The sequence below is a fragment of the Zalophus californianus genome, chromosome 4, assembly GCF_009762305.2.
Source record: "Zalophus californianus isolate mZalCal1 chromosome 4, mZalCal1.pri.v2, whole genome shotgun sequence".
NCBI lineage: Eukaryota > Metazoa > Chordata > Mammalia > Carnivora > Otariidae > Zalophus > Zalophus californianus.
In genome coordinates this window covers 95343468-95360375 of record NC_045598.1, presented here as the reverse complement: position 1 = coordinate 95360375, position 16908 = coordinate 95343468, and positions in this window count along the sequence as shown.

Here is a 16908-nt window from a genome sequence, read left to right as displayed (position 1 = left end):
AGGCTAAAGGAATAACACACGCAAAGTTCCTGACGTGCAAGCGTTTCATGGATGCGAACAGTTGTGCTTGTTTTTGCCATTGGAATACGGATTTCCTAACCAGCACCCAGAGATCACAGCCCCAGCATGCTGAGCAGGGGTTTGGCTTTTTATCACAAGTCATTACCACGGGCTTATTGCAGCCCCCGACAGAGCTGTTTGCAAGAAGGATAGCCATCCCTCTGCCTAGTGCTTCAACCTGAGGCCCCTGACAGTCACCAGCACCCTGCTCTACAGACAGGAGACCCTGAGAATTGGTGGCAGAATCTGAGCAAGGCAAGCCCCGGGGTCATTCTCAGTCCCGGGCAGTCCCACCTCTCCCGGGGAAAGGCTCTAGAAGGCAGAAAGGATTAAAGGGTACCCTTTCAGCAACATCTCCAGGCTGAGCTGCCTTTTCTTCAGAAAGTCCTATTAGGAACATACTTACTCTTCCTCTGGTTTTGGCAAGTCCGTGAGTTAATTTAGCCCTATTGTCAGAACAGTTGGTTGCTCATTTATAACAAGAAGAATTTTATCGGCTTTGTAAAAACCACTCAGGCACATTTAAGACCTAAAGGCATTTGTCTCAAAACTGGCTCTGGGTTTGATTTCTGCATTTCTGTGCATATTAAATCTTTATACTGCCACTTACATCCCTTTAATGGTCCCCACTTAGTGGAGGATCCTGGAGTCTTTGGTAGGAGTTATAAAACTAAGAAGCCATTTGTAAGTCAATCTACTTCTGTTGTAAAGGCAAATCTAATTTTAGTGGCTTAAACCAGGAGTTGAGTTTCTGGGTTTTTAGAAAAAGTCTGTGCTCTCCAGCCTTTATTTAGAAGAGAGCTGGGTAGCTGGCCTGGCCTGCAGGGTGATCACATTCGTGAGGGGTATGGCCTATGACTTGTCTCCTCTTGAGGCCTAGGAATAAAATGCTGTTTCCTCAGTATCTGCTCATGTCAAGAGCTTGCACTCGGGGTCCAAGACCAAACTTATTAGCTGCTTAGCCCTGAAAAAGCTACTTAACCTCCCTGAGCCTCTGTTTCCTGGTCTGTAAAATGAGAGATTCAAGGTGTCGTTGTCATGAGAGATAGCATGGGATAATGCAGGTGAAGCACTGAGCACAGCATCTGGCGCCTTTTAAGGACTCGATAATTCTTATTCATGAACGTTATTATAGTGACTACCAGACTCTGGTCCTGGCTGGCCAGGCATTATATCACAATTTTTTGTTTAAAAAGTTGAGACTGGGTGGCTCAGTTGTTTAAGTATCCAAGCATCCAACTCTTGGTTTCAGCTCAGATCGCGATCTTATGGTTCATGAGATGGAGCCCCCGCGTCGGGCTCTGTGCTCAGCAGGAAGTCTGCTTGAAGAGTCTCACCCTCTGCCCATCTTCCCACTCTCTCCCTCCCTCCATCTCTCTCAAACAAATAGATAAATCTTAAAAATATATATATTTAGTTGAAATATTACTCAACACCAAAAAGGAAAAACTATTGATACACACAACTTAGGTGGATCTCAGGGACATTATGCTGAGTGTGAAAAAAGCCCATCTCAAAGGGCCACACACTGTGGAATTGGGTTTCTGTAACATTCTCAAAATCATAAAATTACAGAGTCGGAGAACAGATTCAGAATTGCCAGGGTAACGTTAGAATGGTGGGAGGCAGGTACGCAGCTATAAAGAAGCAGCACGAGGGACCATTTGGGCTGATGGTTTTCTGTACCATGACTGCAATGGTGGTCACGGGAATCTATACATGTGATAAAACGGCAAAAAGAAATATACACACACATTGCACCAATGTCAATTTCCTGTTACTGTATTATAGTGGAGTCAATGTAACCAATGCAGAAAACTGGGACCTCTCTCGCTATCTTTACAACTACTTGTGCATCTATAATTATTCTAAAAGAAACATTTTTTTGAAAACGGTTTTTAGTGTTTTCATTAAAAAGTCTAACTATAGCTCATAGCTGGGACACATAGTGTACATGTCCTTTCCTTTTTCCGTCTGCATTTCCTTTCTCGAGGGACATTTTTTTCCTCTAGATTTAAAAAACCGCCTCATCTCTCCTTCGCTGTGATTCACTATTTACCTAGTATCTGTGCTTTCCAAACTCTGTCAGGATGTGAAATCCCCCTGGAGGCAGTCATATACTTCAGGATATCCATCAGTCCCATTTTTTTTCTCTTGTGAACTCGCCCCAGAACTCTCTGCCAGCTCCCGTCTAGCTCCAAAATCCACTTGTTGGACACTAGGCCGATTCTGTACCCATTTGCTTAGGAAAATATCTGGTAGGCTGCACACCAAAGTCTTTTTTTCTTTAAGATTTCTTAAAATTTTATTTTATTTTATTATGTTATGTTAGTCACCATACAGTACATCATTAGTTTTTGATGTAGTGATCCACGATTCATTGTTTTTGTATAACACCCAATGCTCCATGCAGTACGTGCCCTCCTTATTTTATTTATTTTTTTGTCAGAGAGAGAGAGAGCACAATCGGGGGGGAAGGGCAAAGGGAGAGAGAAGCAGGCTCCCTGCTGAGCCGGGAGCCTGATGTGGGGCTCAATCCCAGGACCCTGGGATCATGACCTGAGCCGAAGGCAGCCGCTTAACTGACTGAGCCACCCAGGTGTCCCTGCACACCAAAGTCTTAAATTCTGGATTTTATAGGGGGCTGGGATTTCAAAATATCTAATCATTATTATTATTTGCTTACTTACATTTTCTGATTTTGCTGTAATTTGTATTACTTGTCTTAGACCATCATTATATCCCTTATCATGGAAAAAGGGAGGAGGGCATACAGTCCAGAAAAAAATAATAAAAGGTCTAACTCAGCCACCGTGAGCACAGGCAGGAAATCCTGGGGAGTATTTAATCGGGTGCTAAATGCTTGGCAGGTACCACAGATCATCCCTGGCTCATAGCGGCCCCCCAACCCCCTGACAACACCCCTTATTCCCACCCTCTCTCATTTCCCTCTACCGAATCCCTTAGACATGTTTAGTCTCTGTGTCTCCTACCCCGAGCCAGACTCAAGCCCCAGTTCCTGGTCATTGCAGCGAATCTGACTCCTGCAGCTGGGTGGGGAGGCAGGACGTAAAGGGGCTTCAGATGCTCAAGCTGTCAGAAGGCGGGATGGAAGCCCGTGCAGAAGTCTGGCCTCAAAATGGAGTATTGAAGAGACCAGCAGATTTTCTCGTGCTAAATTTAACCTCACTCTGATTCTCTCACACCGTATTAGACCAAAGAGTTTCTTATCTCCTTTCTAGAAGGGGATTATTTTACAAAAAGTGACCTTCTCTTAAGTACCACAAAAAGAGGTGGAGTGGGCGTTCCATTATGCTTGGGTAAAAGGCAGTAAAAAAGAAATGTCTGGGGTGGAAGGAAGGAGGCCTCTCGTATGCAGAAGGTGTGAGCTGTGCAGTGCACCCTTCTCTCAAAATGAACTCATTTTGCGTAGGTGCCCCTGTGGAGCTGGGGAAGTACCGTGCCCACTCCCCACACCACTGTCACAGTTTCTCGAAGATTCTCACTCACTCCTTACTCCTTACAAGCTCGCGTGGGGGGGGTGCATGGAACCTCAGAAGTATGTGTAAGTGTAACAAATTCTAAAGAAAAGAGCTTTAAATACAGTGTGTCAGGTGGAAATAAGCCTTACCAACTCAGAAATTCTGAGGCAGAACCTACCAAACAAGCCATAGAGCATCTCAGCGATTGCTGCAGATTTTCTGTGAGTGGATTTGCTGCCTTCTAGTAAAACAAAAACACGTTTAACAGGCCCCCAAGTCCCCCCGGCTAGATTTGTTTTACGTTCAAGAGCAAAGTCATTAACAATATTTCGTGGTAAGTCTCAAATTCTCTATCTTCTGTAATCTCTCAAGGTTTCTGAGTATATTAAAAACACTTCCCAGGAACATTATAAGAAAAACGATCTTCTAAAGTGCAACTCACCATATAATAGGATTTTTTTTTTCTATGTCCGTTCCATAGCTCCTTTTAACAAAATGTCATGATTCAAGTACAGAAGTCCCTGGGAATCCCTTGGCATATTAAAGCATTTTGAATTTGCTAATTTGATTTAAGAAAAAGCCTGGGTAACCTACTTAGAAGACCTATCAAACCTCCACTTCATATGTGGTTGGTTATATTTCCTTAAGTGCATAAAAGACCTTGGAAATTCTTAATTTAATCAAGATTATTCACGTTGGCAAGATACCCCAGCAGTGGCAGATGAGAGCAAATCTGTATATCTGCATAAGGCAAGAGCTGTGATTTTACTATGGAGGCAGAACAAGGACTGAGGACAATCCCGAAATCTAATAATTAGAAGTAGAGACAGCAAATCTCTTCACTGTAAATTTAAAATTTGTAAAGCATCTCTGTAGTAGGCTCTTCTCTGTCTGTCTGTCTCTCTGCTATGGTATTTCACCATTTGCATAGACAAATCATTAACAACAAAAAATGGTTCTGCCAGAACAGAGGAGTTTTTTGTTTTGTTTTTAAGATTTTATTTTTATTTATTTGACAGAGCGAGAGAACACAAGCAGGGGGAGCAGGAGCAGGGAGCCCGATGCGGGGCTCGATCCCAGGACCCCGGGATCATGACCTGAGTCAAAGGCAGATGCTGCTTAACAACTGAGCCGCCCAGGCGCCCCCAGAGGGTTGTTTTTTTTTTTTTAAGATTTTATTTATTCATTTTCTAGAGAAAGAGAATACACATGCGCGAGCAGGGAGAAGAGCAGAGGAGAGGGACAAGCAGACCCCGTGCTGAGCACAGAACCAGACTCAGAGCTCAATGCGAGGACCCTGAGATCACGACCTGCACCGAAACCAAGAATTGGATGCTCAACCGACTGAGCCACCCAAGGCACCCAGAACATTCAGTTTTTATTAAAAATCCCCAAGAAGTCAGAGCCTTATGGACAAATGTATGAATCACAGGGAAGAGATGAGCTATTCATTATTTAATTTTATTTTTGTGCCAGAGGATGTTTCTTTAATGATGGAAAAATGGTGCTCAACTAAGAGACCCTAGGCCACCTTACCTTGACCAGCATCTCTGAAGACAAGACAGATTCATTTCCTCTCTCCTTCCTGCCGTCCCCTTTCCTTCATGCTCTAGAATCTCTTGGAATCTCGGGGGAAGCCTTAATCTCTGCTCCTTTTCCTGAGTTTTAACAAAATTGAAATCTCCTGATCTTCACCCCACCTTTTTGTTTCTGCTTTGCTTTCATTTCATATTTTATAAAACTTTTTTTTTTTTCTGTAAGGATGTACAAAGCAACTCTAAATTATGGTTCTCTCTGTGGAAGTAGGGTGAGCAAGAGGGGCCTTTTAACTGTGTTCCCTTCAGCACTGTTAAGATTTTGTTTTATTATAAGCATACACTACTTCTACCATATTTAAATATTATTTTCTGATTACAAGTCGTGTACATTCATGGTAGATAATTTGTAAAATAGCAAAAAAAGGAAAACTCGAAAACCATTCCCACCCTTGGCCATGCCTGGTGAGAGCCATCGTCCGCAGTGTGGATGCTACTCAGCCCATCTCAGGAGGGACCCTCCAGACTTCTGTGGGGCAGGAGGAGGGGAAAGGAACAGACCTATGGCTGGCGAAAGGTTTTCTCCAGGTCTAGATAATTTTTATAAGATCTCAACCACTCCGCTTTTTCAGCTTCACCCATACCCAACTCCAGCTTCCTGAGACTTTCTGGGGTCCTGAGGAACGGATTGGCTTGCTTCTAGTTCCCCTCTGGCCCCTGCCCCCCAGGCCCTTAGCGACCATCTTTTTGGTATGTCAAGTCAAAGCTCATCTGTTTGCTTTCAAGCTTTTAAAATTGTAGGACCTCTCTTAGGTGCTCTGGCCTCCTCTCCTGTTTTTACCTTTATGGGCTTTTGCCTTTTTGATCATTTAATGTAATTTTGTAGGGTTTCCCAAGGGAGGAGATGTAAATACGTAGGTTCGACTTGCCACCTTTAACTAGGAGTGCCCATATACTGCTTATATTTTTAAGGACTACATAGTATCTTGCATATCAATGTGCCATAATTTGTTTAACCTTATCCTACAAGTACCTTTTTGCCTATATTATTTATTGCCTTAAGATGAAACACAAAACATGGACCTGTTGGCCCTAAGAATTCCTCATGTTGGAAGGGGGTCCACTTTCTATTCGGCCAAAGCTCTTCGGAAGTTCTCTTCCCTGTCCCCGAGAGCCCGCCACTTCCCTTGGGGCTCCATTTCCTCTTGCATTATTTCTCCTTAAAGGGTGCTCCTCAATTCTGTTTGACTTGACTTCTGTTTGGTTGCCATTCCCTGCACACGGCTCCTCTGGGCCTCAGGGAACCGGCTTCTTGCTCTGAGCACACCCAACCAGGATCAGAATGTTTTCCTGAAACGCTCCACAGGGCTCTCTTCCAATAATGTTTTGCATTTTGCATTTAGCCTGAATTTCCATTTTGGCTCTTCTGTTTGGGACGCTTCATCAGAATGCTGGTCCCTTTGCTTTTCTGCCCTGTTTTATCTCTGCAGCTTATGTTGTGACATTCTCTCGGCTCCTCTACTTGTTGGTATGATGAATATTTGGGCCTTAGACTTATTAGTCTGTATTTCAGAATCTCTTAGGCAATTGCATGACTAAATCTGCCTATGATTTTGTTGGTCTACTCTCAGTAGAAAAGAGAGCTTGCTTAAAAACAAGACAAGTGCTGTGTATAGATAGAATGTCTCTTGCTAAAACTTTGCAGGATAGTATGCTCAAGCTGCTCGATTTTTTTACTGTCTATTGACTTGAGCATGTTTTGGGGTGGGGGAGAGAGGTCCATGGGTGGTACACAGTCCCTGTTGGGCTCACCCTCTCCTAGTTCCAGACACATGTGGAATCCCTAAGGACATTTTAGCACATTTAAAACCCAACAGCAAACAAGCCTGAGGGTCTTCCTCAGGGATGGGATGGGGGGCGGGGGGCTGTGCCCTTAATTCCATGTACCCTTCCAGTAAAGAGAGTACCACTAATACTGCACCTATTAATACTTAAAGTCACAGAAACACAGCAGTAATTTTAGATTTTAATGATAACATCACAAGAGCCAAAACGATGGAGGTTAGACTCCATGAAATTTGCTCTATGCCTGTTTCTTGCTCCTTTTGTGAGCGTTTCTGTCATTTTGTATCTCTGCCTGTTTTTGGATATGTGTCAGCTTGTCCATTTCTGTTGCTCAATCAATGTACCGATTTTATTCTCCTTTTCATTTTTCCCTCTCATTAGCTTTTCCACCCTTCTTTCCCTCTTCTCTAACAGGTTATAATACAGAATTCTTCTCCCATTTACAGTTTTGTTCTGTGTCTTGAATGGCTGTCCCTGTCCTGTCGTATATATTTAATAGTTTTCTGTTCGCAATTTGAAAGGAAGATGACTGAATTCTTTTTATGTCTTTCTCTTTAAAATATAAATTGCTTTCGAATTGTTGGGTTTGGGGCTCATTTTTCCCCCTCTGTGGGTCTGTATCACACCTGGTAGCAAGGTTTCTTGATACAACAAAGCGTTCCTTGACTAACATTTCCAAAACACTACAAAGTTTCTGCTATTTATTCCAGTCACTTCTGTATGTCCATATATCCTTCCTCTTGGTGATTTAGCAAGTTTAATATTAACACAACAAGTAAAATATATTTCAAATACAGATGATAAAAATAACAGCTAACAGGGCACCTGGGTGTCTCAGTTGGTTGAGCATCTGACTCTTGATTTCGGCTCAGGTCATGATCTCAGGGTGGAGAGATTGAGCCCCACGTTGGGCTCCACACTTCTCGGGGAGTCTGCTTGGAGAGTCTCTCTCTCCCTCTCCCTCTGCCCCTCCCCCTGCTCTCTCTCTCTAAGTAAATAAATTAAAAAAAAAACACACACACACAAAAAACAGCTAACACATATCAAGTGCCAGGCATTCTTGAGACTTGATGGTAATCGCCAACTTTGAGCTTTACTCAAATGTCCCCTTCTCAGTGAGGCCTTCTTCAGCCACCCTATCTAAAATGACAATGTTGACTTTTACTATCTCATTGCCTTTATTTTTTTCTCCTTAGTGTTCATCCCTAACATTCCATATTTTTCATTATTTAGCTTCTTATTTCTCATTCTCTGGAATATATGCTCCCAGAGGACATAGGTTTTTGTGTGCTTTGATCATTGCTAGATATCCTGGCACCTAGAACAGTCCCTGGCACATGGCGGGCCCTCAGTAAATACTTGTCAAGTGAATGAATGAATAAATGAGCTCATTTAACCTTCACCACCACCCCATAAGATAGCTGCTCTTATTTATGTCCATTTTTTAAAAGATGTTATTTATTTATTTGAGAGAGTAAGAGCGAGAGAGATCACACAGGGAGAGGGAGAAGCGGACTCCCCGCTGAGCGGGGAGCCTGATGCGGGGCTCGATCATCATGGCCTGAGCTGAAGGCAGATGCTTAACCGACTGAGCCACCCAGGCGCCCCTGTTTATCCCCATTTTAAAGATGGAAAAGCCAAGGCACAGAGCGGTTAGTGAACTTGCTAAGGTATCTAACTTGTAAGGGAAACAGCTGGTAGCCTAACCCCGGCAGACTGGTTCCATAGTCCTGGTCTTTTTCTCTTTTTTTAAAGGAGGCTCCGTGCCCAGTATGAAGCCCAACACAGAGCTTGAACTCACAACCCTGAGATCAACACCCGAGCTGAGATTAAGAGTCAGTCGCTCAACCAACTGAGCCACCCAGGCACTGTTCTTAATAACTAACAATGCTTGGGGACCCACTATGCCCATTTATTTTTCAAAGAAAAAAAAATTTTAAGGAAAAAAAGTTACAGAACAATTGAAGCCTTCCCAGTTCTGACCCCTTCCAGCCTTCCTCAGAGGTAAACACTGTCCTGAAGTTGTATATTTTAGGTATGTAATTTACTGTTTGGAACTGCCTTCCCAATGGCCTCTGAGCCACAGAGAGAACAGTGTGTGGAGGCAGAGGATCTACATAATTGAAAACTCCCTAAATCCATCTCTCAAATAAAGTATTGACTGCTTTTGTTCCTTTCATTTTCCTATTATTTTTTTTTCCTTCTCTACTTACAGACACTCATTTTTCTAGCTGGAAATAGAAAACCTTATCAGATTGGAATAACAGTCCTTCTTGCTGTACTTTTTTCCCCAAAGACGGGATGAATTTGAGCCTCGTCAGAAAGCCATCTGCTGTGTATGCACAGACCTATTCGGAGCCAGAAAAAGAAAATGAAGAAGGGGGAAAGCCCAGGCTTAATCATTTTAAAACAAAGAGCGGTGGCTTGTGAACTGCATGCCTTTGACAAAGGCTGACCACTGGGCAGTGTGCACGACAGGGAACAGAGGGTGTGAGGAGCTCTGCACTATTCACAGTGACCTTGCTGACCTTGGCTGCCCATAAAACAAAAGGCGCTTAATGAACAGGGGAGAAGGCTCCACATCCAGCTCTCAGCAATCAGGCCAGTTCTCCTGGAAAATGGCCATTGGATTTGTGGTTTTGCTGCCCATACCATCATTTCCAACCCCTCTACTGGTTAGAATGAACTCACTGTTATTCCTGTGGTGTCAGACCTTGCCAGTCTTGGTTCAGGACTACCACAGGATGATGCTGTGAGGTCTTCAGAGGACACGTCATTCGATCCATGGGACCACACCTGCCACCCAAGGGAGAGTTCACGTTTGCTGCTGCAGACCAGCAGATCTGAAGCTGAGGGGCTGCCCACTCCTGGTTTCTGCCCAAATACCTCATTCTCTATCTTCCTGGACTCAGCACAGCAAAAAATAAATGGCAGCATGAAAGCTCAAGCCAAAATCAACACTTTCATATTCTTGAGCACATTTGAATACTGTTCTTTTTTTTCTCCAATTCATCTTTTAATGCCTCTATTTTTTATAAACACAAATATAGACTGGTTGTAAAAAATATTTAAAGAATATATAAATATATAACTTAGAAAGTTAAACACCTTTGTTATCCCACATCATAGATAATTGTGAACAGTTTGATGTATATCCTTCTAGACTTTTTTACCATCTGCACACTTTTCATCTACGTAAAGCTCTACACTTCCTAGCACTCTTAGTACATTATGGAATCTCCTTTCCGTAGTTATCATTCTCCAATACACCTCTGCTCACTCAGTGGACATGTCTTCCCTGTTTGACTACAATCTCCATCAGGATGGAGACCCTGCCTGTCTCACGTAGTGGTTGCACCCCCCAGGGTCTACCACCATGCCTGGCACACAATTGGCACTCAGTATAAACTGGCTGAATGCATGGTTCTCACTCTGGCATGTGAAACAGGTGGGACAGGTTCTATACTGCCTCTTCTCTGGTAAAGAAACAGACTCGGAAATGATTCGTGACTTGTCCACGTTCACAGCTATCCCACGGTCGAGCTGAGTCTCGAACCCGGGTCTTCTGATTCCAAATCAAGAGTTCTTCCCATCAAAGTACAGCTTCCCCTTAATAACTGCCAGGAAATCAGGACCGAGTCCCCAACCAGAGGCTTACCCATGTCCCACCTACCCCATGAAGTCTCCATTTCACAGAGAGGGGGAATGCATTCAGTTTTGATATATTTGAGTTGGCAGAAAATAAATTAGAATGGAAAGACCCTCCTTCATTACTTCAGAAGATAAACCAGTGTTCAGGGAGTGACCTGTGAGGCTGCTTGCGGGGTAAATTATTCAAACATGGCGCTCAGTTCCTTTTGGCCATGTTGACAGAACAGTTGGTGTCTCTTAACTCTTGCTCCCACACCCCTGGGCTCCTGGCTGCACACAATTAGCTTCCAGAAGCTCGGGCAAGCTTGGGTCTCCATGGTGTCCACTGGAGGTGAGGATCTACACAGTCAGTTGACTACAGAATGACTTCTCTGTCCAAACACTCAAGCCTGGCCAAGGAGTAATTGAAACTGGGATTGGTCCAGAGATTCTCGGGCATACGGCTCCTGGGAAGAGACTGACCTCCCAAATGACTCTCTTTTGTGGTATAATCCTTTTTTTTTTTTTTCCCTCTGCCACTCTTGCATAGAGCTGAACTCCTTTATTTTCAGAGGGGACAATTTTCTTCAGGGAGGAACTGTGCCAATTCTTCAACAATAATGTTACTATTTAAAGGACATTTGTCTTTCTACCCTTATTTTGATTTTACATTAAGCCAGTTTCAGTTAGTGATTCTGGTATAGAATCACTAAAGGCAGCCCTTTCGACACTCATGGTTTTAATCACAGAAAAAGAAATATTTTTCTCTGTTTCTGCTCTTTTCTTCTCTCTTCTCCCTTCCTTCTCCTTGTCCTCCTTCCTCCTCCATGCTCTTCCTTTCTTCCTTTCTATATAGAACATCTTAAGATATTGTTTTGCAAGTGCTTTGTTCATGGAAGACCATTGGTTTTGTATATTTTTTCAAAAATCGTACACAACCCTGACTTAACCAGATATTTAAAAAGTCCCAGCTATTAAAGCAGTCAGAGTAGATGGGCCTGATCACGGATAGATCAAGAGTATAAAACTCATACGTAGTTGCAAGTATATATGGGAATAAAGTACATTCTAAAATTAACGATTTTTCAGATCAATACAGAAAAAGTGGATTATTCAATAAATGGTGATGAAAAACACTGGCCCTTTGGAAAGAATAAGCCTAATCCAAACCTCAGTTTTTATATCAAAATAAAATCCAGAAATATCATTTTAAAAGTTCATGTAAAAAATGAAACCATGAAAACAGTACAAAATAAGTGAAAATTTTTATAATTTGGGAATGGAAGAAACTTTATGACATTAAAAAAAACTGAGATTAGAAAGAACTGGTAGATTTTGCAATATAAAAATTACATCTCCTCACGAGAAAGAAACATACCCTTAAAAAGTTAGATGAGAGTGAACAAATTATGAAAATATATATGACCCACATAAGGTTAATATCTTCAATATATAAAATGCTTTCATGAATCAATAAAATTTAGTCATCTATCCTTCTGTCAGGGTAGTAGGATTTGGGACAATTTTTGCTTTCTTTACAGTTTTCTGTATTCTGATTTTTTTTTTTTACAGCTAGTTTTTTTTTTTAAGATTTTATTATTTATTTGAAAGAGAGAGACACAGCGAGAGAGGGAACACAAGCAGGGGGAGGGGCAGAGGGAGAAGCAGGTTTCCCACTGAGCAGGGAGCCCGATGCAGGGCTCGATCCCAGGACCCTGGGACCATGACCTGAGCCGAAGGCAGACACTTAACGACTGAGCTACCCAGGCGCCCCTACAGCTAGCATATTTTTAATACATCAAAGCCATTATCAGTTTGAAAAAAAATTACTTAAAAAAACACGCAGATGGGCATCTTTTTCAAAAAATACTTAAATTCAAAGCCCAAAATAACTTTTCCAGAATTGTCCAGTGCTTCTGCTTTATAATATTAACCATTACACTTAGCCTTTAATATTCTCATGTAGTAAGATAAGACCAACTAAAAAAACAAGATACATGAGAAGTAGTAAGAAAAACTCATAAGACAAAAGAATTTTAAAATGACAGGGCAGACCCCACATTGAAGTTATGTGTTCTTTCAAAACCAGATTTGTACCTCGGAATAAGCCTAACCAAAGAGGTAAAGGACCTATACTCTAGGAACTACAGAACACTCATGAAAGAAATTGAAGAAGACACAAAAATATGGAAAAACATTCCATGCTCATGGATCGGAAGAACAAACATTGTTAAAGTGTCTATGCTACCCAGAGCAATCTATACCTTCAACACCATCACGATCAAAATTCCAATGACATTTTCAAAGTGCTGGAACAAACAATCCTAAAATTTGTATGGAATCAGAAAGGACCCTGAAAGAGGAGAAGGAAATGTTGAAAAAGAACAACAAAGCTGGGGGCATCACGTTGCCCGATTTCAAGCTATATTACAAAGCTGTGATCACCAAGATAGCATGGTACTGGCACAAAAACAGACATATAGACCAATGGAACAGAATAGAGAACCTGGATATGGACCCTCAACTCTATAGTCAAATAATCTTCAACAAAGCAGGAAAAAATATGCACTGGAAAAAAGACAGTCTCTTTAATAAATGGTGCTGGGAAAATTGGACAGCTATATACAGAAGAATGAAACTTGACCATTCTCTAACACCATACACAAAGATAAACTCAAAATGGATGAAAGACCTCAATGTGAGACAGGAATCCATCAAAATCCTAGAGGAGAACATAGGCAGTAACCTCTTCGACATTGGCCCCAGCAACTTCTTTCAAGATACATCTACAAAGGCTAGTGAAACAAAAGCAAAATTGAACTTTTGGGACTTCATCAAGATAAAAAGCTTCTGTACAGCAAAGGAAACAGTCAACAAGACAAAGAGGCAACCCACAGAATGGGAGAAGATATTTACAAATGACACTACAAAGCACTGATTTCCAAGATCTATAAAGAACTTCTCAAACTCAACACCCAAAAAACAAATAATCAAGTCAAAAAGTGGGCAGAAGACATGAACAGACACTTCTCCAAAGAAGACATACAAATGGCTAACAGACACATGAAAAAATGTTCATTGTCATTACCCATCAGGGAAATTCAAATCAAAACCACATTGAGATACCACCTTACACCAGGTAGAATGGCAAAAATTGACAAGGCAAGAAACAACAAATGTTGGAGAGGTTGTGGAGAAAGGGGAACCCTCTTACACTGTTGGTGGGAACGCAAGTTGGTACAGCCACTTTGGAAAACAGTGTGGAGGTGCCTCAAAAAATTAAAAATAGAGCTACCCTATGACCCAGCAATTGCACTCCTGGGTATTTACCCCAAAGACACAGATGTAGTGAAAAGAAGGGCCATATGCACCCCAATGTTCATAGCAGCAATGTCCGCAATAGCCAAACTGTGGAAAGAGCCGAGATGCCCTTCAACAGATGAATGGGTAAAGAAGATGTGGTCCATATATACAATGGAATATTACTCAGCCATCAGAAAGGATGAATACCCAACTTTTACATCCACATGGATGGGACTGGAGGAGATTATGCTAAGTGAAATAAGTCAAGCAGAGAAAATCAGTTATCATATGGTTTCACTTATTTGTGGAACATAAGGAATAGCATGGAGGACATTAGGAGAAGGAAGGGAAAAATGAAGGGGGGGAATCGGAGGGAGAGATGAACCATGAGGGACTATGGACTCTGAGAAACAAACTGAAGGTTTTAGAGGGGAGGGCGGAGGGGGGATGGGTTAGCCCGGTGATGGGTATTAAGGAGGGCACGTGCTGCATGGAGCACTGGGTGTTACACGCAAACAATGAATCGTGGATCACTACATCAGAAACTAACGATGTATTGTATGGTGACTAACATAACATAATAAAATAAAATTTAAAAAAAAACCTGATTTGAATCTAAATCTTTGGATTAAAATTTCACTTTTTTTTTTTTTTTTTTTTTGGTAAGGACAGGAGTCCTTCGAACAAAAGCTCTTTCACCCCTCAAATAGTTATTTCTAGCACTAAGATCCTTTTTTCTTAATACACAGTGTTTTTTCCCTCTTTTTTCTCCCTGACATCTAAGGTGTACCATTAAATAAAATGTATGATTTAAATTTCAATTTTACTGAAGCTGCAGGTAGCATTAAAGGGATCAGACAGATGAGCAATTTCATTGAATGTCACTTCACATAAATTTACATAAAACTGCAAAAATCTACACAGCCTCTAAAAATTCTTCTGAAGGAGAAAAGGGAGAAAAATGTCTATTTATTGAGCACCTATGGTTTGCCAAGCCCTCTATTAGACTGCTTTATTTATGTCATCTCGTTTACTCCTTAGAGCCAAGAGGTGAAGTTGGTGTTATCATCCTCATTTTATAGGTTTTTACAGGCTCTGAGAAATTAAATGATTTTTATTTTTATTTTTAAGATTCTATTTATTTATTTGAGAGAGAGCGCGCATGTGCACACAAGCAGGGGGGAAGGAGCAGAAGGAGAGGGAGCCTGATGCGGGGCTCGATCCCAGGACCCTGGGATCATGACCTGAGCCAAAGGCAGCCGCTTACCTGATTGAGCCACCCAGGCACCTGAGAAATTAAAAGATTTCCTGGAAATCACACCCATGTGATTCAAGCACCCCCACATGACCTTCTCCCTACACCCATGAACTTTCTCCCATGTCCTGGCTTCCCTCACCACGCAATCTGACCACCAGCAACTGCCAACTTCAGTGACACTCAGGTTTGTGTTTGGTTCTTTCTGTTGCATTTGTCTGCACATACGCCTACCATGCACAGAAGACTCTAGCAGAGAGGCCCAGCCAGTGGGCAGGCTCTGCCAGTTCCTAACTAGCTGTGTGCCCCTGAGTGCTGACATAAGCTCTCTAAGCCTGTTTCCGTACCCATAAAAGGGAGATGTCACCTGTACATGCCTGACACCGCTGGGGCCTTAAGGACAGAATGCAAGGAAAGTACTTATCACAGCACCTGGTGCCACCTAAGGGCTCCATAAACATGAGCTGTGGCAGCCCATCAGCCTGGTGTCTGAGGCCTGTCCATTGGCAGACCTCAAAATTACCCTTTCCTGCTGACCGGGCCATTGTGTCTGAACCAAACTGGCCTTCCGCCTTTAGGACACAGATCGCCCCAGGGCAGTTCCAATAAGCCTGGGCAGGCCCACCCTCTCACCCAGGCTGTGGGCATTCTGAGCTCATCTGGATTCTGGGATGGCCCCAATCCAGGCACAAGCCTAATCTGGGGATAGACTCTGGTCTCCACTAGAATCTGAGATAACTTAACACTGGGCTGATATGCTCATGGAAGCGACAATGAAATAAACCCTTTCCTTCGGACAATTCTTCCAGAAACTTTTTCCAGCAGAGGAACGGTGGCTAGCTGGTGAATGAGCATCATCCGGGGGAGCTGGCAGCTGCCAATGGTGAGCTACCTCTGTCTCTGCACGTCAGGGCTCCCAGCACACCTGTCCTGGGCAAAATGGAGCTGCTTCGAGATACCTTCCTCCCTGGTCTTTGCCTTCCTCAGCACCATCCACTTTCTGAACTTCCTTAGCAGATTGCTGCTACGTGAGAGACGCTAAAAGCTCACTTTCCCGTTACTAGTGGACTGACTGACTGAGAGAAGGACAGGTGATTCACTGCAAATTTGGTCCACCCCCACTACTGGCCAGGACAGACAGAGAGAGGACTGAGTTACACGAGCTCAGTGTTGCCCGCCTCACTTGATTATATTGTTTCCTTTTGCATTCCTTTGTTTCCAAGTGTTTGCTCATGCTGTTCCCTCTGTGTGGAATGCTTCCCCCAGCCTGGTCCTTGGAGGTCCTCAACGTCTCCACAAAGTTTCCAGACACCCGCCACCATTATGCTCTGCTTGCCCCTCTGTGTTAGCAATAATGCATTCCTCCATGTGTGCATGAGGCCCCCATGGGCTTTGATCTCATTGGTTTCCTTTGTTATCTTATTGCATTTTATACACTTGACAACATCATTCTGAGAAGAGGTCCATACCTCCCATGGTCTCCAAAGGCACGAGAAAGGTTAAGAATCCCTGATGTAGATTGCGTTTAATGATTCAGGAGGATGGAGACCATGCCGTATCCTGTCTTTGCCCTCCACATCTAATGCTGCCCTGCACACACTGGGCTCTCAGCGCCTATCTGTTGACTTGCCCTGGGCCGATGTCAGGGACTCTGCTCCCAAAAGCTGTGCCAGCACGTCCCCAAGCAGCATGCACATGTCTGGTATCACAGTCCAGGGTCACTCTGATTTTGCATGTGCCGCTCGGCTGCTCTGATGACCAGGCCCCAGACTGGCCTTTGGGGTTCCCATGCTGCTGA